Below are 26,974 nucleotides of genomic sequence, written 5' to 3'. Positions count from 1 at the left end.
TTTTTGCCTGCCTGGAATGTGCCCTTGAACTCTGATCATGCCTAGACAAAGAGAGGGGGGCACAGACATTATTAGCCCACGATTCTAATATTGTTTTCATTGCCCCACCCACTTTTGACCCACCCAGGTCCCACCTACCACTGGTCTGTGGTCCCGGCAAGGTTGTGGTGTGGTTTTCAAAATTCCCCGCCCTTGAGTTAAGGTCTGCTGTGGCTTGATCAACCTTGATCCTAAGAACCTTGGCTTCTAGAAGTTAAGCTTTGCAAAACATCCGCTTCTTCCCAGCGAAATAAATAAATTAAGGTCTTACGTATATAATAAAGGTTCATAAATGTACCAAGCAAACACATACATAGATCTATAGGCCACATGTCTGAAGCTGCACAGGAGAGCAGACGTGGAGCCATTTTGACTTCCAGGCTGACCAGGTGTTTTCTCTGCAAGGTCAAATGGAGGAGCCTCCCCATTGTCTTTTCTTTCACAAATCCTGTCTTAAGGGTATGTCTGTGTATGAATAGGGTGAGCCTGTCACTTGCCCCAGGAACTAAGTACTTATCATTACAAAAGACTGGCCAGGCTCGCCAGGCAGTCCAATCAAGTGACCATTAAACAGGTAACCTGGCAGACAGGAGGTAAACAACCCACTCAGATTTCTGCTTTAGCCCACCCTTTCTGTGATGTAGGTATGATGTTTCTGGGGGTGGTCTTTGACTCCAAGGTGGGCAATTTAAAATGTCTATATAATGGCGGAGACAGCTTGGTTCTGGGTCCTCCTCCTCCTTCTCCTGTGTGTGAAGGGGGCACCCTGTTGCAACAGTTCGATAAAGGAACGGCCAAGGGAGCTGGGCATGTTTAGCCTGGAGAAGAGGAGGTTAAGGGGTGATATGATAGCCATGTTCAAATATATAAAAGGATGTCACATAGAGGAGGGAGAAAGGTTGTTTTCTGCTGCTCCAGAGAAGCGGACACAGAGCAATGGATCCAAACTACAAGAAAGAAGATTCCACCTAAACATTAGGAAGAACTTCCTGACAGTAAGAGCTGTTTGACAGTGGAATTTGCTGCCAAGGAGTGTGGTGGAGTCTCCTACTTTGGAGGTCTTTAAGCAGAGGCTTGACATCCATATGTCAGGAGTGCTCTGATGGTGTTTCCTGCTTGGCAGGGGGTTGGACTCGATGGCCCTTGTGGTCTCTTCCAACTCTATGATTCTATGATAAAGATCAGGCTTACGAGCTGCTTTGCTTCTCAATATTCTCTGGTTGGCCTCTGTTTTTTTCTCCGGCCGATGGAGAACCTACAAAGGACTCTGTAAGGGCTCTTGTGTCCCCCATAAGGGAATAAGGGCAGCTTTTCGTTTATTACACCAGCATTCTGTAGCAGCCGTCCCCCCCCCTTTACCCCAACTTTTTTTTATATATACAAAAAAACATGCTCCAGATTTGTTTTCTACTTAAACTGTCCAAGAACTATGCAGGTGAAAGTTAGCATTTGTCAGGGGCTGCCTCAGGTCTCAGCTCACAAAAGACCAATGCCAAGCTCTTCTTATATACAAGGATGTTTATTGCAGTTCATTAATGGTTCCACAACCGAGGCGCGCAGCCCCGCGTCTCTTAGGCTAGACATTTGAAGTCCCCTCTGAATCGGTCCCGCCCCTACACCAGTTTAAGAGGCTTGTGCTAGACCACCTCTTCCTGTCCTTTCTTTTCCGCAGGGTCTTTCTGCCCCCCTGGGTTCCTTCCCTCCTGCTCTCCCCTGACGCGGATCCCTCAGATGCCTGCTCCCCCCTCCTTCGTGCTTTGGGGCCAGGCTCCTCCTCCGGACTCTCTGCATTTCCGCGCGCCTCCACATTTGAACTTGGCGCGCGTTCGCTACCCCTGACCTTCCTTTTGACAGCTACACTACTCCCTGTACTACTCTCCGCCCCTTCCGGCAGGACGTCCTGCCCCGATCTGCTTCCCCTGTCTCCTTCCTGCTCTGCTCCGTGTGTCACACTGGGAACTCCACCCTTCTCACTCCGTTCCTCCTGGGAAGCCGACCCCGATCTCCCACTCCCACTCGGGGTTTCCCTGCTGCTTCCCTTCTCCTGGCAGGTCCCTCCTGTGACCCCCCTTGGCTTGACCAGGGGCGCCCCCTTCTGGGAATCCTCCGATTCACTTGAGAGACTCATGGAAGACCTCAAGTCATTGTCATCCTCTTCCTCACTGTCCTGGGTTTCTTCCCCATCGCTCTCCGTCTCCCCCCTCACCTGTGCCTCTGTCCCTGAACCCCTGACAGCATTGTTATGAATGCTGCTTTAAACCACAGTGGTGAAAGTATGGGTTGCCAACTGATGGCTTGGGAAGAGAAACTCTGCTCTTGTGCTTTCAACAGCACAAGTGAGGAAGCAGCAAGTTAAGCATAGAGATTAAACACCGCTCACTTAACGTCTGCACAGCAAAATGCAGCTGGGGGCACAGCCACAGGGACTTGTTAAAGGAACCTAGTAAAGGAATTGCTGCGGTTTGTACATGAATTTGTAAATCTGTCTCTGCTTGGCTATCCAGAGCTTAAACACATGACCTTTCACACACCTTTTCAAACACATGCACTGGGAGAAGATCCCTAACTTGGCAGAGAGAGAGAGAGAGAGAGAGAGAGAGAGAGAGAGAGAGAGAGGACTTCAAATACAGGGCAAAACTAGATCACTACAGGACATAGCGTTTTGCATTGAGATACGGGACAATCCCATATTATACAGGACAGCTGATAACAAACGTACATTTTGTTCTCTCCCAACTAGGCCTCCTGTGCCTTTAGCAGCACCCGGCATGAAAAGCTTTCCTATATCTTCACCTGTTGAATTTCTGCCTTTCACGCAAGTGTTAAAAAATAAGAGAACCTGTCAAGTTGAAAGGTGGCAAGTCCAGATGGCACAGCCGTGAACTCCCCCTGGCCCCGGCCTATGGCACACACGTACACAGGAAAGCAGCAGACAGACAACTCGCTGCCACCCCTCCTCCATGAGGGTGCCCTCTCTAAACTATGCCAATTATCCCCATTAATGAGCACATTATACGCAAAGTCCCATTCTTTGCTTATTTATTAGCCATTTTGGAGTCTGCCACTGCAAAGAGCCAGCAGTTCAGAGGCGAAGCCCTTCACTGCCCTCTAGTGTCCTGAATGGTGAACAGCCTGGGTTGAGAAATTTAGGGTTTCTTTGTCAATACTAGAACAGTGTTTCTTATGCTCCAACCACCAACAGTGTTTGATTCAAGATGCTGTGATCAGTTCATAGTCTGGCTTTAAACTGGCTTTAAACATGGATTTACATAATTTATAGGCTGCAATCCCCTTCATCAAGAGTTTGCAGGGCAGCAGTTGAAGAAGAAGCAAAAAGGGTATTCTTGTGTGTGTGTGTTTCTTTGTGGCTGATTAGCTGTTTTCCCTGTGTAAAGGTCAGAGGGGGCAGGGTTTCTGTTGAGGCAGGGGATTAGCTGTGGGAGGAGCTTATCAGAGTTTGCAGGGCAGCAGTTGAAGAAGGAGCAAAAAGGGTATTCTTGTGTGTGTGTGTGTTTCTTTGTGGCTGATTAGCTGTTTTCCCTGTGTAAAGGTCAGAGGGGGCAGGGTTTCTGTTGAGGCAGGAGATTAGCTGTGGGAGGAGCTTATCAGAGTTTGCAGGGCAGCAGTTGAAGAAGGAGCAAAAAGGGTATTCTTGTGTGTGTGTGTGTTTCTTTGTGGCTGATTAGCTGTTTTCCCTGTGTAAAGGTCAGAGGGGGCAGGGTTTCTGTTGAGGCAGGAGATTAGCTGTGGGAGGAGCTTATCAGAGTTTGCAGGGCAGCAGTTGAAGAAGGAGCAAAAAGGGTATTCTTGTGTGTGTGTGTGTTTCTTTGTGGCTGATTAGCTGTTTTCCCTGTGTAAAGGTCAGAGGGGGCAGGGTTTCTGTTGAGGCAGGAGATTAGCTGTGGGAGGAGCTTATCAGAGTTTGCAGGGCAGCAGTTGAAGAAGGAGCAAAAAGGGTATTCTTGTGTGTGTGTGTGTTTCTTTGTGGCTGATTAGCTGTTTTCCCTGTGTAAAGGTCAGAGGGGGCAGGGTTTCTGTTGAGGCAGGAGATTAGCTGTGGGAGGAGCTTATCAGAGTTTGCAGGGCAGCGGCGCGCGCCTGGCGGCGCGCGTAGTTATACCCATCTTTTAGATTTAGGGGAACTAGTCTCAAACGTTTGTTGGGGGAGACCTAGGTTTTTTTTGTGGGGGAAGTTATTTGTCCTGTCTTCAAGCTTTTTATGATGGAGGACCTCTGTAGCCACCCCCAACGACACGATCTCAAGATGGAAGGGGAGGGAACAGCTGCAGTCGCCTGCGATTCCTGCGCAATGTTTGCCATCTTGCCAAAGGCTGCAGACAGCTTTACCTGCAGCAATTGCATGTTGATTGCCCTTTTAAAAGACAAAGTCCAGCAACTGGAGGAACGTGTAGCTACGCTCCAAAGAATTAGAGAGCTGGAGCTTTTCTTGGAAGCAACAGAGCACACCGTCCCCACCAAGGAGGAGACAGGGGACTCCCCTGAGAAGGAGGCTAGTTCATCAACACAGGAGCCAGATATCTGGAGAAACGTGACTCAAAGAAGTAGGAGGCCCAGGGTTTACTCTGATTGTTTAGAAATACACAATCGCTTTGAGGTCCTCTCCCCTAGCATGGAAGACGAAGAGCAGACTCCATTTGAGGATCTCTCCCTCATTACAGTCGATCAGGTATATGAAGACGAGCAGCAAAGTCAGACCTCAGGGAATGTGCAGGCGACCTTGGAACGGACAGCTCACGGAAGAACCCCGACCAAACCCAAGAGGAGGCGTGTAGTGGTGATAGGGGATTCCCTACTGAGGGGAACAGAAGCAGTGATCTGCGGGCCTGACAAGATGTCTCGGGAAGTGTGCTGTCTCCCCGGGGCTAAGATCCAAGATGTAACTGAACGACTGCAAGGAATCATAAAACCCACTGACAAATACCCCTTCCTCGTGGTTCATGTGGGAACCAATGACACTGCAAGCAATAGCCTCCAGAAGATCAAAAGAGACTACGAGGCTCTCGGCAGGAAATTGAAGCAACTAAATGCACAAATTGTCATCTCGTCTGTCCTCCCAGTTGAACGACGTGGCCCAGGGAGAGAGGGGAAAATAGTGGAAGTGAACAGCTGGCTTCGCAAATGGTGTAAACAGGAACGGTTTGGATTCTTAGATCACGGACTGCAGTTTCTTGAAGATGGACTTCTGGCAAGTGATGGGCTGCACCTCACAACGGTTGGGAGAAATGTTTTTGCCAAAAACCTCAGAAACCTCATCAGGAGGGCTTTAAACTGACTAATGTGGGGGAGGGAGACAGTGCTCCTGAAGGTAGGAGTCTATCAATTAATGAAGATGATCATCCAGATGTCATAGACCAAATGGAGCAAACAGCATGCGGACCTAGTGGTGGGAGGAAAAAATCCTTAAATAAGAGACACGGGGGAATGATTAATGGACTTCAATGTCTGTACACTAATGCGCAAAGCATGGGAAATAAACAAGATGAGCTTGAGCTCTTGGTACAGCAAACTAAATATGACATAATAGGCATCACTGAAACCTGGTGGGATAAGTCCCACGATTGGAATGTAATAATGGGGGGATACAATCTATTTCAGAGAAACAGACCAGACAAGAAAGGAGGAGGAGTGGCGTTATATGTCAGGGATGTGTATACCTGTGAAGAGATCCAAGATTTAGAACCTCAAAGCCAAAGTGAGAGCATTTGGGTCAAAATTAAGGGAGAGAAGAATAACAGAGACCTCATTGTGGGAGTTTACTATAGATCCCCAAGCCAAACGGAGGACATAGATGATGCCTTCCTGGAACAGATGGCCAAGCATGCAAAAGGAAGGGAGATAGTAGTAATGGGGGACTTCAATTACCCGGATATTTGTTGGACGTCAAACTCAGCCAAGAGCATAAGGTCAAACAGATTCCTCACTGGCCTTGCAGACAACTTCATTGTCCAGAAAGTGGGAGAAGCAACAAGAGGAACAGCCATTTTAGATCTGGTCCTAACCAATGTTGATGACCTGGTTAGTGAGGTAGATGTGGATGGATCATTAGGCGCGAGTGATCATGCTCTTCTGAAGTTTACTATACAGCGGAAAGGAGCAGCCAAGCATACTAGGACTCAATTTCTTGACTTTAAGAAAGCCGACTTCATAAAACTTAGGGAAGTGCTGGGTGAGATCCCATGGACAGCAATACTAAAAGGAAAGGGAGTTCATGATGGCTGGGAGTTTGTTAAGAGGGAGATAGTAAAAGCACAACGTCAGGCAATACCAATGAGACGGAAACATGGAAGGTGCCTAAAGAAGCCAGGGTGGCTATCTAAAGAACTTTTAACTGAATTAAGATTAAAAAAGGATGTGTACAAAAAATGGAAAAGGGGGGAAACCACCAAAGAGGAATTCAAACAAATAGCCAGCACGTGTAGACACAAAGTCAGAAAAGCTAAAGCACAGAATGAACTCAGGCTTGCTAGAGAGGTTAAAAGCAACAAAAAAGGCTTTTATGGGTATGTTCGTAGCAAAAGGAAGAACAAAGAAACAGTGGGGTCACTCAGAGGAGAAGATGGGGAAATGCAAACAGGGGACACAGAAAGGGCTGAACTCCTCAATGCCTTCTTTGCCTCAGTCTTCTCCGATAAAGAAAACAATGCCCGACCTGAAGAATTTGGAGCAAATGATTCAGCAAAGGAAACACAGCCCAGAATAACTAAGGAGATAGTACAAGAATATTTGGCTAGTTTAGATGTATTCAAGTCTCCAGGGCCAGATGAACTGCATCCAAGAGTATTAAAAGAACTGGCAGATGTGATCTCAGAACCACTGGCAGTCATCTTTGAGAATTCCTGGAGAACAGGCGAAGTCCCGGCAGACTGGAGGAGGGCAAATGTTGTCCCTATTTTCAAAAAGGGGGAAAGAGAGGACCCAAATAATTACCGCCAAGTCAGTCTGACATCAATACCAGGGAAGATTCTGGAGCAGATCATTAAGCAAACAGTCTGTGAGCACCTAGAAAGGAATGCTGTGATCACCAATAGTCAGCATGGATTTCTGAAAAATAAGTCATGTCAGACTAACCTGATCTCGTTTTTTGACAAGCCTGGTAGATGAAGGGAACGCAGTGGATGTAGCCTACCTTGATTTCAGCAAGGCATTTGACAAGGTGCCCCATGATATTCTTGTAAAGAAGCTGGTAAAATGCGGTCTTGACTATGCTACCACTCAGTGGATTTGTAACTGGCTGACTGACCGAACCCAAAGGGTGCTCATCAATGGTTCCTCTTCATCCTGGAGAAGAGTGACTAGTGGGGTGCCACAGGGTTCTGTCTTGGGCCCGGTCTTATTCAACATCTTTATCAACCACTTGGATGATGGACTCAAGGGCATCCTGATCAAATTTGCAGATGACACCAAACTGGGAGGGGTGGCTAACACCCCAGAGGACAGGATCACACTTCAAAATGACCTTGACAGATTAGAGAACTGGGCAAAAACAAACAAAATGAATTTTAACAGGGAGAAATGTAAAGTATTGCACTTGGGCAAAAAAAATGAGAGGCACAAATACAAGATGGGTGGCACCTGGCTTGAGAGCAGTACATGTGAAAAGGATCTAGGAGTCTTGGTTGACCACAAACTTGACATGAGCCAACATGTGACGCAGCAGCTAAAAAAGCCAATGCAATTCTGGGCTGCATCAATAGGAGTATAGCATCTAGATCAAGGGAAGTAATAGTGCCACTGTATTCTGCTCTGGTCAGACCACACCTGGAGTACTGTGTCCAGTTCTGGGCACCACAATTCAAGAAGGACACTGACAAACTGGAACGTGTCCAGAGGAGGACAACCAAAATGGTCAAAGGCCTGGAAACGATGCCTTATGAGGAACGGCTAAGGGAGCTGGGCATGTTTAGCCTGGAGAAGAGGAGGTTAAGGGGTGATATGATAGCCATGTTCAAATATATAAAAGGATGTCACATAGAGGAGGGAGAAAGGTTGTTTTCTGCTGCTCCAGAGAAGCGGACACGGAGCAATGGATCCAAACTACAAGAAAGAAGATTCCACCTAAACATTAGGAAGAACTTCCTGACAGTAAGAGCTGTTCGACAGTGGAATTTGCTGCCAAGGAGTGTGGTGGAGTCTCCTACTTTGGAGGTCTTTAAGCAGAGGCTTGACAACCATATGTCAGGAGTGCTCTGATGGTGTTTCCTGCTTGGCAGGGGGTTGGACTCGATGGCCCTTGTGGTCTCTTCCAACTCTATGATTCTATGATTCTATTCTAAGGTGTGCTTTTAAGGATCGTGGCTGAAGGTGGGAGCAACAACAACAACAATAATAATAATTTATTATTTGTACCCCGCCCATCTGGCTGGGCTTCCCTAGCCACTCTGGGCGGCTTCCATAAAAACCAAAAATACAGTAAAATATCACAGATTAAAAACTTCCCTGAACAGGGCTGCCTTAAGATGTCTTCTAAATGTCAGGTAGTTATTTATCACTTTGACATCTGATGGGAGGGTGTTCCACAGGGCGGGCGCCACTACCGAGAAGGCCCTCTGCCTGGTTCCCTGTAGCTTTGCTTCTCGCAATGAGGGAACAGCCAGAAGGCCCTCGGCGCTGGACCTCAGCGTCCGGGCAGAACGATGGGGGTGGAGACACTCCTTCAGGTATACTGGGCTGAGGCCATTTAGGGCTTTAAAGGTCAACACCAGCACTTTGAATTGTGCTCGGAAACGTACTGGGAGCCAATGTAGGTCTTTCAAGACCGGTGTTATGTGGTCTCGGCGGCCGCCCCCAGTCACCAGTCTAGCTGCCGCATTCTGGATTAGTTGTAGTTTCCGAGTCACCTTTTAAAAACCCACAAAATCAGCCAACACTCACTATTTGCCCCCCCCCCAAAAAAATGTGCATACTGCCTTACAAAAATATATTGTTTTCAAATTATTTTGACATACGTCAATTACAGTGCAACCATAAGCTTTAAAGGGCTTTAAAATTCCATGGCTTCTGTCAGAGTCCTGGGAAGTGTAGTTTGTTAAGGCGGCTGGCAACTGTAGAAGAAGAAGAAGAGTTTGGATTTGATATCCCCCTTTCACTCCCTTTAAGGAGTCTCAAAGCAGCTAACATTCTCCTTTCCCTTCCTCCCCCACAACAAACACTCTGTGAGGTGAGTGAGGCTGAGAGACTTCAGAGAAGTGTGACTGGCCCAAAGTCACCCAGCAGCTGCATGTGGAGGAGCAGAGACGCGAACCCGGTTCCCCAGATTACGTGACTACCGCTCTTAACCACTACACCACACTGGCTCTGTAGTTCTATGTTGGGAAACTACAGTTCCCATGACTCTTTGGGAGAACCCATGTGCTTTTAAATAGGGACGCCGGTGGTGCTGTGGGTTAAACCACAGAGCCTAGGACTTGCCGATCAGAAGGTTGAATCCCCACGACAGGGTGAGCTCCCGTTTTTTGGTCCCTGCTCCTGCCAACCTAGCAGTTCGAAAGCACGTCAAAGTGCAAGTAGATAAATAGGTACCACTCTGGTGGGAAGGTAAACAGCATTTCCGTGCACTGCTCTGGTTCGCCAGAAGCTGCTTAGTCATGCTGGCCACATGACCCAGAAGCTGTACACCGGCTCCCTTGGCCAATAAAGCGAGATGAGCGCCACAACCCCAGAGTCGGCCACAACTGGACCTAATGGTCAGGGGTCACTTTACCATTATCTTTATGTGCTTTTAATGTGTGGTGTATGTCTGGTGTGGATCTGCCCCAAGAGCCCCATTAAGTTTGATGGGGTTTATTTCCAGATAAGTATCAGATTGCAGCTTAACCTCCCTCTTCATTTAATAGTCCAGTCCCAGAGTGGGGAACAATGAAATAAAACAACATTAAAAATTTACACACCCACACACAAAAGCAATACAAGTGGTGGGTAACAGAGGGGTGATACCACATGCCCTGAATAAAGTGGTGAGTAGGAAGTGCCTGGGAGGCTGGTAGAACTCTAGATTGGTTCTGCCAACATGCCCACACAGTGCCAATCTCCCTGCCGCCTTGCCCCTCTCCCAGCAATCAGCAGCAATTCCACAACCGGGTGCTCAGCTCTGCCCCGCCTTACCGAACGCTCCCGGACACAGCAGTATACGAAAATTACAGAATCCATTAAAAAAACAAATCCAGGAAGTAATGACCAAATCAACAGCCTCCCATCAGGAAAGCTAAACAGCCACTAATACAGCAATGAGGATTTTCAATTTAACCAAATGCCTGCTTAAATACAACACAGGACACCCACCCCCAACTGCAACAAGCAAATGGCCTTAGCAAGCGTGCCCACCCCATGTCTCCCCCTGGGTGAAGGCATCTGCTCAGCCTGCTGCCTTCCAGGTCTATGGGGTTTTGGACAGAGGATTCTACCACCTCTGCAATCTGAGATACTTCAGCTGATGATAAAGGTAAAGGTAAAGGGACCCCTGACCATTAGGTCCAGTTGTGGCCGACTCTTGGGTTGCGGCGCTCATCTTGCTTTATTGGCCGAGGGAGCCTGCGTACAGCTTCCGGGTCATGTGGCCAGCATGACTAAGCCGCTTCTGGTGAACCAGAGCAGCGCATGGAAACACTGTTTACCTTCCCGCCAGAGCGGTACCTATTTATCTACTTGCACTTTGAGGTGCTTTCGAGCTGCTAGGTTGGCAGGAGCAGGGACCGAGCAACGGGAGCTCACCCCGTCGTGGGGATTTAAACCACCGACCTTCTGATCGGCAAGTCCTAGGCTCTGTGGTTTAACCCATAGCGCCACCCGCGTCTGTATCAGCTGATGATATAAGGGGCTGAATACCCACCAAACAATTAAAATACACCCCCGGCCCCAAAAGCTTATACAAGTAGATATATACCGTAAATCAGTATGAATTCATTTTCCTTCTGACACACCCTCCCTCTCAGCTTCCGGGTTCTCACCCAGGGTCCAACAAAATCTCAACTCATCCACAAAAGTTCCACAACGAGAAGTGTTCCTGGAAACACCCTGATCTCTCACTCTAGACTTGCTTTTTATGGGCAAACCCAAAGTGGACGCTGCTTCCTCAGGCTGCCCACAGCTGTGTCCCATTCAGCTGCACTCTCCACACCCAGCTCCAGGTACTCCAAGGCTTGTGGAGTTTTTCGGGGGGTCCATAGGAGAGGGAAAGTGGGGCCCCCTCCACTCAGAGCTTTTTCTTCACCCCTTCCTCCTGCAGCTGGACATGATTCAGTTCGGAATTCCCAGCAGAACAGTGGTACCTCGGGTTAAGTACTTAATTCATTCCGGAGGTCCGTTCTTAACCTGAAACTGTTCTTAACCTGAAGCACCACTTTAGCTGATGGGGCCTCCTGCTGCTGCCGCGCCGCCAGAGCCCGATTTCTGTTCTCATCCTGAAGCAAAGTTCTTAACCCAAGGTACTATTTCTGGGTTAGCAGAGTCTGTAACCTGAAGCGTCTGTAACCTGAAGCGTATGTAACCCGAGGTACCACTGTATTGTTAATTTGCTTGAGAGAATCAGAATGTTATATTTACTATTATTGTTATTGTTGTTGTTGTTAGCAAAAAAAGTCAATCTAGGTGGGGTGCAAAGCAGCATCTGTGCAAATGACGGATGTGCACCTTGTTGGCTTATCCCAACTGATATCCCCTAGGGTACAGGATGAGGGGTTTGCGTTCCACGATCACTTTGGTCAAGTTCTAGTGGGGGTGGGAGAAGCAAGGAAAGAATGAAACATTTTTGGTGGAAGGGGCCAGAAAGCCACATGCAGGTCTGGGAATGGCTCCGAAGGCAGCGAGATGCCGAGAGCTAGTCCTGTATTTTAGCTTGGCACCCGTGTAGCATATAAATAAACAGCCTGCTGGAAGAGCAGGCCAGGCAGTGACCAAAACACCTCAGGCACCGAATGCCTCCGATCTCACCCAGCGCATGGGGTCAAACCGAGAGGCCCCCTGAGAACACCTGAGTGCTGCTGCTGTGCGATCTGAGAAGCTCATAAAAGGGAACTCCCCTCTAGTGGTTTCATGCTATCTTAAATCTCAGCGCTGTGCCAAACCACAGGGGGGCGCTGTGCTGCAGTAATGGGGCATTCTTTCCCCCCAAAACAGCGCTCCTTTTCCTCTGCCATATCTGCAAAGCATCGTCTGCTGGTTGCTTCAAACTCCTTTGTGAAGCCCTTATCTCTTTTTTTTGCCCGGGCTTTTCCTGACCCATAAAATTTGGCACTGCTGTCTCCGAATTCCTGTTTTTACTCCTGAATCTTAAGCTGTGTTACTGGGTTGTTGTTGTTTTTTTGTTTTTTGTTTTCTTTCCAAATGTTATTTTGCAAACTGCTTAGAGATTTTAAAGTATTAAGTGGATTAGAAATGCTATTAATGAATTAATTAATGCAATACCCCCCCCCACCCTCTCCAGTGCAACACCATACAGTGGTACCTCGGGTTAAGAACTTAATTCGTTCTGGAGGCCCGTTCTTAACCTGAAACTGTTCTTAACCTGAAGCACCACTTTAGCTAATGGGGCCTGCTGCGCGATTTCTGTTCTCATCCTGAAGCAAAGTTCTTAACCCGAGGTACTATTTCTGGGTTAGCGGAGTCTGTAACCTGAAGCATCTGTAACCTGAAGCGTCTGTAACCAGAAGTACCACTGTACTAGGAAGAAAACTGCACACACAGTTAACTCAAAAGGGGTTGATTTGCCCCAGGGGATGAAACATCAGCCCCTTTTCTCACTCATCTCATGGCTCCAAAAAGCTCCATCCGCTTCCCAGCCCCAATCCACTGGCGAATAAAGATGTCAAGAGGAAAGTAGTGTCAATAAGGGGGAGTTAGGCTTGACATTTTTTTCCTGGTGAGGCTTCGGGGCATTTAGCAGCTTGCGCCAGGCAGAAATTCAACTGGCGAAGCATGACACAAACAGAAAGTCACATGGCTATGTGAAGTAAAGCATTTGAGGCAGGGGTGGGGAAGCTGTGCCCCCGCAGATGTTGTTGGACACTCATCAGCCCCAGTGAACATGTCCAGTGGTTAGGGATGTTGGGAGCAGCAACCTGAAAACTGACTGTTTCCTTGTTGGCGTAATCTCATGAGGTTGCACATGCAAGAAAATTCTGAAAGAAACAGAGGTCTTTCATTGGTCACTACTGTATCACTTCAGAGAGCAGGAGGAGAAGCAACCGCAGAGAAACAAATTCTAGTAAAACACTAGAAGCTTTTTCAACAGTGTTCAGCAGTGAACACACACTGCCTTGGGCTCTCCTTTTGCTGGAGGTGTTTCAATATAAGCTGGGTGGCCACCTGCCAGGGATGGCTTAGTTGCATCCTGCTTTGCAGATTCTGCACTGAGCAGGGGGTTGGACTGGATGACCCCCAGGGGCCCTTCCAACTATATGATTAATGTATGGGATCCTTCCTGACTGTGTACAATCCGGAGTGGCAGTGTGTACCGGCTCACACATTTGAATTGTAACAAGGAGGGCAGGAATGAGGGGTGGCCTTCGCTATGGTGGCACCCCAGAGCCAGTGTGGTGTAGTGGTTAAGAGCGGTAGTCACGTAATCTGGGAAACCGGGTTCTTGTCTCCGCTCCTCCACATACAGCTGCTGGGTGACCTTGGGCCAGTCACACTTCTGTGAAGTCTCTTAGCCCCACTCACCTCACAGAGTGTTTGTTGTGGGGGAAGAAGGGAAAGGAGAATGTTAGCCACTTTGAGACTCCTGAAGGGGAGTGAAAGGCGGGATATCAAATCCAAACTCTTCTTCTTCTTCAGTTATGGAATCCTCTTCCTCCAAGGTTTGCCTGATGCCAACCTTGGCTTTGTAGCAGTTCCAGGTCAAGCCCTGGCTCTTTTCTCAGGCTTTTATGAATTATTTTGTGTGCGGCTTATTATTAAGGTAGGTCGCCGCTCTGCGCTTTTAAGAGGAGAGGTGTTATTTATGGCTTCATCTGCTCCTTGTTTTACGAATCAGATAGTTGTTTTAAATTGAATTCAGTGTTGTTGCTACACAGGCAGCCTATAAATATTTGGAAGGAAGGAACAAATGAATGAACGAATGAATGAATGAAAGCATTGCCTGCCCAAATTTTCATGCAAATATGGGCACAAATGGGAAACTTTGGGGTCATGCACTGAGGAAAAGACACAAGCAAACCAAAATATGACACAGCACAAAATCCTCAGGTTCATTTTAAGCTATGGTGAGTGGGTGTGTCGTTGCTTGCCTAGCTTGAGATGTGTATTGCTTATGATGCCAGGATGAGTTAGAAAAATTGCTTCCCAGGGTATAAGCTTAGGCCAGGGTGTCATGTGGGACTCAGCACGAGACAAGCACCCCTGTGCATGTGCAAAGTTAATTTCACCCAGGGGTGACCCATCGTGTTTCACCGCTTGGGGCGAAACAGGAATGTGATGCTCTGCGCCTCCGCTACACTCACCAGGGTTGCACGGCTGCGGCCTCTGCGTTCTGGCAAGATCTTGCAAGAGCTCCTACAAGATCTCACAAGAGCACTTGTGAAATCTTGTGGCAGTTCCACGAGATCTCGCAAAGCTGTTGCCAGAACCTGGAAGCCTCCGCCATCACTTTTCCTTGCTTCTCCTGCATTGACGGCATCTCCTTTGATTCTCAGTCTGCTTCGTGGACAGGCGGGCTCTGATCTCACCCTACTAGCTACAGTTCACATCTCTCTGGGATGAAAGGGCTTAAGGTATAGAAGAGTCATGCTGGATAAACCCCAAACTGCCCCAGTGTTTTGTTGCCTGTAGCAGTCAAGCAGATGTCCTTGAGAAGCTAGCATGCAAGGAACAGCCCCTGTTTCCAGTATCTGAGAATCAGAGGTATTATAGACTGCCCCTGAACATGGAAGCTCCATTCCTAGCCTTTTTGGCTGAAACACCACGTCCTCCAGGAATGTATTTGCTGGGTGCTGATTATCTGTATTTATTCTTGGGCTGAAAGCAACATAGAAATATGTAAAAATATGAAATAATAATAATAATAATAATTTTTTATTTATACCCCACCCATCTGGCTGAGTCTCCCCAGCCACTCTGGGCAGCTCCCAATCAAATGTTAAAAACAGTACAGCATTAAATATTAAAAACTTCCCTAAACAGGGCTGTCTTTTAAAGATAGGAGAGCTGCTTATTTCCTTCAATCTGAAGGGAGGGTGTTCCACAGGGTGGGCGCCACTACCGAGAAGGCCCTCTGTCTGGTTCCCTGTAACCTCACTTCTCGCAATGATGGAACCCCCAGAAGGCCCCAGAGCTGGATCTCAGTGTCCGGGCTGAACGATGGGGGTGGAGATGCTCCTTCAGGTATACAGGACCGAGGCCGTTTAGGGCTTTAAAGGTCAGCACCAACACTTTGAATTGTGCTCGGAAACGTACTGGGAGCCAATGCAGATCCCTCAGGACCGGTGTTATGTGGTCCCGGCGGCCACTCCCAGTCACTAGTCTAGCTGCCGCATTCTGGATTAACTGCAGTTTCCGGGTCACCTTCAAAGGTAGCCCCACGTAGAGTGCATTGCAGTAGTCCATTTACTGAGCAGGGAAGGTGCTGGGGAAGCAGGATTGAACTCTCTGCTCATCAGCTGATGAGTGGAATGTTCAATCCTGCTCTCTGCACCTCCCCAGACAACCAATACTCAGTAGGGTTGAAACACCCCAATCTGCCCATCACCCAGTGATTGACAGGTGGGCAACCTCATACCAAAAGATACAGGTCCATGCAATCCACCCTACCCTAGCATCCCTTGTCTCCTTTCCAAAGGAACCCCCAGATGTGCTGGGGGACACATCACATCCCCCTGCCCTTTGCTGTGTGGTGCCTGGGCAAATCACGGTACCAACAGCAGTGCAGGCAGGCAGATGCTGGCAGCAGTGGCAAGCTCCTTTTGGGAGCCATTCCAAGCAGGGCTTCCCCCGGCATGCTTTCGTGCTCCCTCCTCCTCTCGGGCAAATTTTCCAGTGAATGAAAGCAGATCATTAGCAGTCAGGGAGCAATCAGTAACCGATGGATGAGCTGCGTCTAATGCCAAGCTCGTTAAATGCCATGAAATTAACCAAGGGAAATCACCTGCTGAGCCACTTCCCTTTACCACGGGGCCAGGGAGATTCCACTGCACCTGTGGCTGTCAGGAGACAGGGAAGGTTCCCTGAGCCATGCTGCCAAGGGAGTCTAGCATCGCCAGGTGCGCTGGTGCAGAGGCACTTACCCAGGGATGTGTGCAGAAAAACTGCAGGATGCCTTCAAAGCATCTCAGCTTTCCTTTTTAACAAGCAGCAGCTTGGAAACCTCATGGTTGCAAATATATGCTTGAAAGCCAATGCCTGCAGAAATCCTAGAAGCCAGAGAGGGATTTTTGCTTTTTGTACGCAGGAACTAAGCAGCCTCAATCTCTCTGTCAACTGCGCAGACTGCAATGGCAAGCCTAAAATAGTCTACTTAAGAAATCTTGGCAGTATGCTATCAGAATTTCAGTGGATACATGCAAGCCTTTGTTCTGGCAGAAGGGCAGCAGACACGGAATCATCTTCCCAAGGTGAGACTCAAATATCAAGGGAAGAATGAGGTGCAAATCTGATCTCCTCCCATGTCTGCTAGTAGCAGTAGCACCGACTTCACCCAGGGATTTGATCCTGGCTGAGCAGCAGCCCCACAGGCAATGAGGAATCTTATCAAAATTGGTAGCACAAAGAGGCCCCCCTGTGGCTACCTCAGGAATCGCAAGCATGGTCTTTGTGTCTGTCCCCCCAAATCGATGATGATGGAAAAGAGAAACCAAACATAAAAAGAGGAAACCGATTTGTTTTACGAAAACCAAGGCGAATTGCATACAATTAACGTTGTACCAGGGAGGGGTGGATCGCTCTTTCCAAATTCAGACAAAGGTATGTACTAGAATCGAGCAAAGCCCAGGTTATGCTGCTGAAATCCGTCTGTTAATGTTTTCAAAGTCAGGGAAAACATACCCTAACATTCGCAACTGAAACATGCAATTCAAAACTCAAACCCAACAGCTCTGTTTCAAAGAATGATGCTCAGTTGCCTTGAAAACAAATGCCACCTGGAACTCAAGTGTGGACATGAAGAATGCCAGGGACGGAGATAAAGCCGTGTCTAACAACAGTCTTTTGTTTTACAAGCTTCCTTAATTTAAGAGATCACAGAACCTTTAGGGCTTTAAAGTTCCGCAGAATGCTCACAATGCTATTGGAAAGCAGCTATAACAGAAACTGGTCCGTCCCCCCCACTGTCACTGTCTTCAAATCCAGGGCATGTTACATATATATTTAATCTCTGGAGAATCCGTCCACTGCTGCAGATCTTTACTTTTGCTCTTTGAAGGCAATAGGCTGCTTGTCCTTTAGCCTTTCTGGGCTAGATATGGACCTCTGGGGACCTAGCGGGGTTCCTTTTACGTTCCCATGATGTATTGTTTGTTAGGGCCCTTCAGATACGTGAGCTCCATTTAAAAAATTTAAACATCACGGAGGCAAGGAGGCTATTTCAGGCGTAAGAAGAACGGCGTGGTCAAAGGCTTTGGGGAACGGGAGTGGGAAACATATAGGAGGGACCGTGGAAAGGAACCTCGGGAAGAGGCTTAACTCTGCTCCTTGCTAATAGATCACACTTCCAGGTAGGAGCAAAAGCCGCAGAAACCCGGCACCATGTGAATGTCCACATAAATCTGAGCACGGAGGTGGGGAGCTTAGCAGGCACAGTTCAAGAGGCTCAGACTGAGCAGTGACAGATGCTAGGCTCTGGCCTCCGCTTCCCAAGCAAGCCCACCCATGTTCCAGACTAGGGATCAGTGGGGCAGGTGGGCTGTGGTTTTATGAGTCTCCAGCTGCTGCAATATAAATCCCTTTGGCTCTTGTTCCCTTCAGGGTGGGGGGTCCCATCCTGAAATGCCTATACACGAGTGGGGGAGCAGCAGCAGCAGCTGCTCAAAGCTCTCCCATCCTCAAGGGATCAAACTGCACACTGGCAGCGCCCCCCCCCCCAAAAAAAAATAATTCCAGAAGATGGCATTGGGGAGAAGGATGTGTGCATGTCGGAGAGATAAGTGAGGAGGATAGACTGGGGCATTAGGAAAACTATGGAGAAATGAAAGTGGTACCCACCCCAATTTTGCCATTGTAAGAGGTGATCTCAAAATTATGGGGGATGGTTTTGAAAAATAATTTTGAAGAAGGGCTGTTTCTTCATTTGTTTGACAGGAAGGTTCATGCAGTTTTGTTCTTTAAAATAAAATGGAAGGGGAAAAAGTGATGAGGGTCATGCTAAATGGGGCTGCCAATTTTTAAAAAAACTTTACCGCCCTGCTTTTAATCGTCTGCCGTACTACTATTAATATGTTGGCATCTGTGCAACAGGCAGGAGTTCAACTGGTGCATCTTTTTTGAATGCCGCATTTCCATGCCAGGGAAAGATTTCCGTGCATGGAAGCAAATGCACTAACAGGGACTAACGTACGTATGTCAGGACTTGCTCTTGGAACATGAGTGTTTGAGTATATTCAGAGTAAAAAGGTAAAGGGACCATTAGGTCCAGTCGTGACTGACTCTGGGGTTGCGGCGCTCGTCCCGCTTTATTGGCTGAGAGAGCCAGCTTACAGCTTCCGGGTCATGTGGCCAGCATGACTAAGCTGCTTCTGGCGAACCAGAGCAGCGCACAGAAACGCCGTTTACCTTCCCACCGGAGTGGTACCTATTTATCTACTTGCACTTTGACGTGCTTTCGAACTGCTAGGTTGGCAGGAGCAGGGACTGAGCAACCAGAGCTCACCCCGTTGCGGAGATTCGAACCTCCGACCTTCTGATCGGCAAGTCCTAGGCTCTGTGGTTTAACCCACAGCACCACCCGCATCCCTTTATATTCACAGTAAGTTGCATTAATACTTGATTGTTAGAGCCAACTGCTCTCCCTCGCTAGTAAGGTTGCCAGCTTTTCTGTTTAATAGAGGCTCTTGGGCCTCTAATGTATGCTGGCCAGATGCAAAAGAGGGCAGGGGCTCCAGCCTGCACCTTTTCCTAACGGTGCTGGAATTTCAGCAGCTGCGGCCGGTGTGAGACGAACTCCACCTGCTGAAATCCGCTCCCCTATACAACAATTCAAGGAATCACGAGGAGGAGGAGAACTGTCCTCTTTCCTTTCTTGTGCATTCAGGAAGCCGGATGCTGTGTGCCAGCCTTAGGCATTCGCACAGACTATTGGTGAGGCCTGCCGAATGCCACACACATTTGTCCTGAGCACGCAGCCTCCAACGCAGGACAGCCAACGTTGCCCACAGCCTCCCTCCCACTGAGCACCGCAGGGAATCTCCTTAGCAGTGGGCGAACACTGGGAAGCTTTTCCGCCTGTACGGATCGTCTTATCAAGGGCTCCCTGGAACGCCGTTTGATAACCACCATCTTAAGACTGTCTCGCTGCAGAAGTGGCCCTGCTGCCAATCCCGGCCCTCCTCCCTCCTTCTGCCACCCAGGAAAATTGTCTTTAAATTACTCTCCACATGGCAGCTCCTTTACCCTGCGGCTGCACAGCAAAGGAAGCCGGGAATTACCTCCCTCATAAATCCAGCCGCCTCTGCTTGCTGAAATATTCCCTCCGCCGCCTCCACCCACTTCCTGCTGCATCTGCTCCATATTAATTAGCGCAATTAGCGGTGCTCTGGGCTCCCCAAACGAACCTGCTAGGCAGCTAGAGGGTAGCGGTGCTGTGTTGCTGCTGTTGCCTCCACGGATGGTGCCAGACGAGAGGGAGAGGGAGAGGGAAGGGTGCGTGTTTTTGAAGTAACTGGTTAGGCTCCTCAGTGAGGAGGCACAGAATTTGGGGGCTTTGTGTGAGCACCAGAACCTGTGAAGATGCAACACTGCCAGGCAGAAATATAAGTCACTGAAAAGGATATATCAAGAACTCTGGCCAAAAGTTTCAATATAAGGAATAATTCCTACTCTTTTTGACTGCTATTGAGACTTGTATAAAACAATTGTTGTTCATATACCTTTGTACTATATCACTGTATATTTGAAACTACATTATTTTTGTACTTAAACGTTGTATCCAAACTTACCATTACTTTAAAACTATCGTACTTACACGTTGTGTTTAAATTTACTACTAGCTTCAAACTGTTATTCTTAGCAGAATACACACGTTTTTCATTTCAACTCTTGAGTAGGAATTATTCCTTATATTGAAACTTTTGGCCAGAGTTCTTGATATATCCTTTTCAGTGTAGTTTCAACAAGAACTCCAATTTCTTTAAGAAATATAAGTCAGTCAGTCAGTCAGTCAGTCAGACAGACAGACAGACATACGTGAGGATCCCTCGCAGACATGTGACAAGCAAGGGCCTGTTTTGAGGCTTTCTCTGTGGAAATCCAGGCGAGCTCCATCCACCAGGAGTGTGGCTGGCAATTGTCTGTGGGCCAGTATCATACCTTCCGATATTTCTCCAATGAAAATAGGGACATCCTATTCCATCATCAACATCATCATCAATTTTATTATTTATACCCCCCCCCACCTGACCGGGTGCCTCAGCCACTCCTGGTAGCTTCCAACATATAAAAACATAACCAAACATTAAACATTCAAAATAAACTTCCCTATACAGGGCTGCTTTCAGATGCCTTCTCTGGGGTCATATAAGGAAGGTCCCAAGCCATTTAAGGCTTTATATGCCACTATTATGAACACCTTGTATTGGGCCCAGTAATTCAATGGCAGCCAACATGACGTTTTCAAGACTTGTGGCAGCACATGGAACTATCAGGCTGCCTCACTTACCAGCCGCACTCTACCTGCAGAGTCTGGACCAGGGGTAGGCAACCTAAGGCCCGGGGGCTGGATGCGGCCCATTCGCCTTCTCAATCTGGCCCACAGACGGTCCAGGAATCAGCGTGTTTTTACATGAGTAGAATGTGTGCTTTTATTTAAAACGCATCTCTGGGTTATCTGTGGGGCACAGGAATTTGTTCATTACTATTTTTTTTTTCAAAATATAGTCCGGCCCACCACGTGGTCTGAGGGACGGTGGACCGGCCCACGGCTGAAAAAGGTTGCTGACCATCTTCAAGGGCAGCCTCACTTATTTTGCATTACAGTAGTCCAGTATCTTGCTAGGTAAGACTCTACAAAGGTTGGGCCCACCGTGAGGCAGAGTGAGACAGCTGCCTCTGGGTCAGGGAAAAGCAGCGAGGTTTTGAGAAGGCATAGGAAGCTGCCACATGCCGAGTCAGACCACAGGCCTATCTGACTCAGTACTGTCTACACTGACTGGCAGCAGCCGTCCAGGTTTTCAAACAGAAGTGCCTCCCAGCCCAATCTGGAGATGATGGGTGTTCAACCTGGGATGTCCAGCATGCAAGGCAAATGCTCTACCAGTGGGATAGCAGGCTGCCTTCAGGTGCAGGGCCAGGCACTGTCCCCTTTGCCAGTATTACAGTCAGATTGAACTGCCAGTCAAGGCAGCTTCTCTACATGAAACCGCATAGGAAAGGGCATCCTAGCATAGCTGTCAACTTACAGATTTGAAAATAAGGGACCAGCAGCCTCAAAAATAAGGGATCAGCAGCCAAAACAAGGGATTTTCATCAACCAGCTGAAATACGAAGTTAAAAGGGACCAGATAATTTGGGAGAGCAGCGCCGGTTTTTAGCCCTTCGTTTCCAGAGGTTGCTGCTCAAGACACCAGCCGATGAAACACTGCAATTAAATAACTACAAGCAGCAACCACTTTTCGCTTGAAACGAAGTCCTAGCTACAAAAATGCTGCTGCAGTTCTGTATCTTTTCTCTTGTGCTCCATCTGCAGCTCTCAGTTCCATAAGGCGGGTGGGAGGAAGAAAGGGGTGGAAATAGCGCCTGAAGAAAACCCGCAGATCAGACCATCTAGTCTAGTCTACCACTACAAATCTACGGGAGAAGTGCTTGCAGTCCTTCCTCCGCTTTCCCCCTCTATGGTTAGCCCTTGGAACACCAGCCCATGCCTCCGCCTCCACCTCCTCTCTCTGAACTGCTTTCTCTATGGTTGCCCTCGCTCTCCTCTCAAGGCTCCTCAGCAATTCATAGGCCGCGCCAGGCTGCCCATCTCACCCGGGTCCTTCGGCGGCACAGCCACAGTACGACTTGCGGGAGCGGCGGCGGCGGGCAGAGGGGAGGCCCCAGGCAGAGATGCTCAGTTTGGCGGCTGCGAGGAGGATGGCGGCGGAAGGGCCCGAGTCTCCTGCCAGTCCCAGCGGGGAGGGGCTCCCGAGGGCCAGAGGGGGGCGGGGCGGGCAGCCAAGCAACACAGTTGGAGCCTCCCTCCTCCCTGGCTGGCAAGGAGGGAGGGAGGGAAAGGAGCTGCTTCCTTTGAAACCCAGGAAATTTAAGGGACATCATCAATAAGGGACAGCAGCGGGACACGGCACTGGGATAAGGGAGTTTCCCGCCAAATAAGGGACGGTTGACAACTATGCATCCTAGTCTTAGCCTTAGGCAGTAGCATCTCTTGGTCCTGCCCTGTTCCTCCTTCACCATCACCTCTCTCTCTTTCTCTCTCTCACACATCAGCACCATTAACTATTTCACCTCAAGAAAATGTCTCGGGTGGAGCACAGCTGCCACCTCAGTCATCAGTGACCCCTTCTGACCTCCAGCTGCACCCCCCATACATTTAAAGCACATTTAATGTGCATGACTGTCCCTCAAATAATCCTGGGAACTGCAGTTTGTGAAGAGTGTTGGGCATTGGCGCTCAGTGAGGGCTGAACTACAGTTTCCTTGAGGAAAGTCATGTCTGTTAAATGTATGGCGTGTATATACAGCCCACCATCTCCCAAATGCAATCACAGGTTGCTCCACAATAAGCCACTTTATCTGGAACTGTCTTCCTTTGTTCACACTTAACAACAACGTTGTTGTAGGAGATGTAGGGGACTGAAGTTTGTATGCAAACCACATGCTCTGCCCACTGAGCTACTGCCTTTCCCTGTTATTTGTGTTCATCTCCTCTGCATGCTTGCCCAAAATAATTTCCCCCGTGGTGATCCGACTCAAGACACAACCACAAATCCCCATTCAGGAATTTCTGGGGATTCCAGTCAGTTCTTTCCTGTTACATTCATTCATGCCCCCTGCAATTTCCCTGAACTCTGGCACAGACATACCACAAACATGCACACAAACCATGCACTCAGGAAACTGACTTCTTCTTTTAAAGAGCAATCTGCTAGCGAGAAAATGCTTCCCACTTTTGCTGAAGCACGCTTTCCCCTGCCCCAGGCAATAAGCACTAATGAACTCAGCGGCTGAATGCAGAATTAACTAATGCATTGTCTCTCCAAATATCTAACCGGTGACCTCAAACCACAAAGCTTGGAAAGGAACAGGAGTGCATTGCAAATTGCAATGTAGTGGTGCAATGACAGAGGAAAGAGGAGGGAGGAGGGAGAAGCTGAAAAGCTTTTGCCCTGCAGTCCCAATGACTGCTTTGAATTAAGGCACTAGTCCATCTAGGCTAGTATCATCTACTCTGGCAGGCAACAGTTCTCCAAAGACTCTCAGGCAGGGATCCTTCCCCAAGTGGCGCCTGGCCTTGCTGCTCCTTCTCCTTGCTTTTGCTGCTTATTTGCCAGCCAAGGGAGCAAGCCATGAGAAGAGCGAGGAAGAGAAGGAAGGGGTGGGAGGAGGAGGATCCCTGTGTTGTAAACAAAAATTGCCATTTTCTCTTATGGGGTATCCAAGAGCCCATATAGAGTCCTTACATAGGTTCCCTATTGGTAGGAGAAAATAACAGAGGCCAGCCAGAGAACATTGAGAAGCAAAGCAGCTAGTAAGCTTGATCTTTATTGATCTGTTGCAACAGGGTGCTCCCCTCACCCACAGGAGAGAAAGAGGAACCCAGAACAATGGCGCACAAGGCCTTATAAAGACTTTTGAAGTTGCCACCCTGTAGATCAAGACCACCCCCAGAAACATCATGCATACATCACAGAAGGGGTGTAACTTAAGACCACCCCTCAGATACATCATACCTACATCACAGAAAAGGCGGTCTGTGGGTTGAAGGCCAACTCACCCAAACCCTCTCTTCAGTGCAAAATCTGCAATGCAGGAAGCAACCACAGTTGACAGATGGCTCCACACAGCCTCTGCTCCAGTGCCTCCCTCAAAACTAAGAGCGCAACCACCTTTCAACAATGCAGGCTATTTCTTACCACGACGAAGCTTCTCTGGATGTTTATCCAAATTTGGCTTCAGTGCTGGTTCTAGCTCTGCCATCCAACCAACAGATTTGCAGTCTGCTCCATCTTCTGCTCTGACAGCCTTTTAGGCTCTTGGAAGACCATAAGCACATCTTCCCCTATTATGTGCCCCACCAAGAGGCAGACAAGCATGTTCCGCCTAATCCACTGAGAGCAACTTGACTGACACACCCACACCAAGGAGCGGTACAGAAGACCCTCCTTGCTGGCAACAGGCCTTTTTAATGCAATTCTGCTCTGCTTTGTTATGGCAAAGGGATAATTTGCCTTGCGTGTGTGCTTTGAAACTTGTCCTACTTTAGGCTTGCCCTATAATGAAGAGGTAGGGACGTGGGTGGCACTGTGGGTTAAACCACAGAGCCTAGGGCTTGCTGATCAGAAGGTCGGCGGTTCGAATCCCCACGACGGGGTGAGCTCCTGTTGCTCGGTCCCTGCTCCTGCCAACCTTTCAAAGTGAAAGTAGATAAATAGGTACCGCTCCGGCAGGAAGGTAAACGGCATTTCCGTGCGCTGCTCTGGTTCGCCAGAAGCGGCTTAGTCATGCTGGCCACATGACCTGGAAGCTGTACGCCAGCTCCCTCGGCCAATAAAGCGAGATGAGCAATGCAACCCCAGAGTCGGCCACGACTGGACCTAATGGTCAGGCAGTGGTGTAGCATGGGGGGTGCAGGGGGGCCGGCCGCAGCGGGCGCAACATCTGGTGGTTAGGGTTAGAGGGCGCAAATCCACAGGTTAGGGGGCGCAAATTACTTGCCTTGCCCCGGGTGCTGACCACCCACGCTACGCCACTGTGGTCAGGGGTCCCTTTACCTTTATAATAAAGAGGCCTGTGGTAACAGGCAAAACTTCTCCCGATGTTCACCACAGCAAGCACCTGCTATGAGCATAAGCTGAGCTCTGGGATGACAAACAGGGCAGTTCTGCACAGGGGCTCAAGATGACCTGCTGGAATGGCCTATTGTGAACTGAGCAACCGCAGCATAGGCTACAGCATCACAATCCAGTTGCCCCCACCTCTCTGAAGCATTGTGAGACTAGTCAGTCAAAGATGAGCCACTAAAATCTGGGCCACCTTTGCCCTAGATTGGGTATGGGGAACCTTTGGCCCTCCAGATGCTGCTGAACTACAACGCCCAAACACAAGTGAGTGAGAGGATTAGTGGTTTTATTCTAAACAGCAAGCAATATATACATTACCAAGCAACACTTCAATCTGCCACTGGGAAGCCCTCAAGAAGTGGTGAAGTGACTCCCCCAGGTAGCCTCAGTTTTTGCACAGCCCCACGGCCGACAGTCTGTACACGAGGTTCTCAGCACTCGGCCCAAAAACCATCTGATTTATAGATTATTGATAGCTGAATGTCTGGGAACTGACATCGGAGCTAGAGGCGGAGGGAAGGCTCTCAAATGATGCTGGAGAAGGGCCCAGCAGGGAGAGAGGCAGCTCCGCAGATGGGGAAGCAAATCAGCGTAACACCAGGGATATAGAGGGGCTGATGGGGGAATCGGCGAGAGGGCTCCAGGACTCTTCACCGGACACCAGCGGGGAGAGCACGGGTCCTCCGCTACCCACGCCCACCCTGCGCAGAAGACTTCCGCGCAGAGAGAGTAGGAGGAGACTGGGTGTCAAACAACTTTTATGTTGGAAAAGATTTAAGAAACGCCCACTGACGGATTCTGCTAGCGACTGAGGCAGCCACGAATTCTAGGGCTGTCCAGACAGAAATGTTTAACAAGGCAACATAACCAGGAGAGGCGGCAACTTATGCACGAGTAACCCCATACCCATTACACTAGCCTATATGGCTTGCCCAACTGCCTACGTGCAAGTCATTCATTTGTCACCCTCTTCCCAATGCTTCTACATCAAAGGTCAGAAAGTGCCCATCACTATTGCGTCTTCCTTCCAGCAGATTATACATTAAAGACTGCTCTCAGCCACCAAAGGACTTTAACAAGAGATAGAAAGGGGAAGTAAACAGAGGCAGGAAGAGATGACCATGCTAGATCAACTAACTCCTGGAAATTACAATTACCGTATTTTTCGCCCCATAGGACGCCCACAGGACGCACCTAGTTTTTTTTGGGGGGAAATAAAGAAAAAAAGTTTATTTCGCCCCCCCCAGGTGCGGGCTTCCCCCGACCCCAGCCCCCAGAACAGGCTGCTATCCGCAAGCCGTGGGAGAGCTGCGCTACTTTGCGCAGCTCTCCCACAGCTAGCGGAGAGCTTCCTGAAGCCTGGAGAGCAAGAGGGGTCGGTGTGCACCAACCCCCCTTGCTCTCCAGGCTTCAGCAAAAGCCTGCATTTGCCCCATAGGACGCACACACATTTCCCCTTCATTTTTGGAGGGGAAAAGTGCATCCTATAGGGCAAAAAATACGGTATCTTCCAGAAAGATTGCCCATACACCATCATCCCTGGCCATTGGCCATACATGCTGGAGCTGATGTCGAGTTGTAGTTCAACATTTGGAAGGCCAGAGTTTCCTCACTCATGTCTCCCTGTTAGCCGATTCCCAGATCCCTCTTTGTCCCAGCGCACTCCAACCCTTCTCACCTCCTCCCTTTGCCTCCTTTTCATCTCCCTTTAAACAAAACAAGGGAGCGGCAAGCGAGAAGCCCGGTCAGGCGGCTATAAAACAGGGAAAGTGGAAAGGCTA

The 26,974-nt window shown here is 48.8% G+C and overlaps 1 protein-coding gene across 1 annotated transcript in view; it reads right to left on the bottom strand.

Annotated features, from left to right (window-relative positions):
• The window catches only part of SMUG1 (single-strand-selective monofunctional uracil-DNA glycosylase 1), a 212,714-nt gene that overhangs the window by 121,708 nt on the left and 64,032 nt on the right, over nt 1-26,974 (bottom strand). The window lies entirely within an intron of this gene.

Source organism: Podarcis vaucheri, assembly GCF_965113315.1.
Source record: "Podarcis vaucheri genome assembly, chromosome: 2".
NCBI lineage: Eukaryota > Metazoa > Chordata > Lepidosauria > Squamata > Lacertidae > Podarcis > Podarcis vaucheri.
The sequence above is the reverse complement of the archived record's forward strand: the minus strand, read 5'-3'. Positions and strand labels throughout refer to the sequence as shown.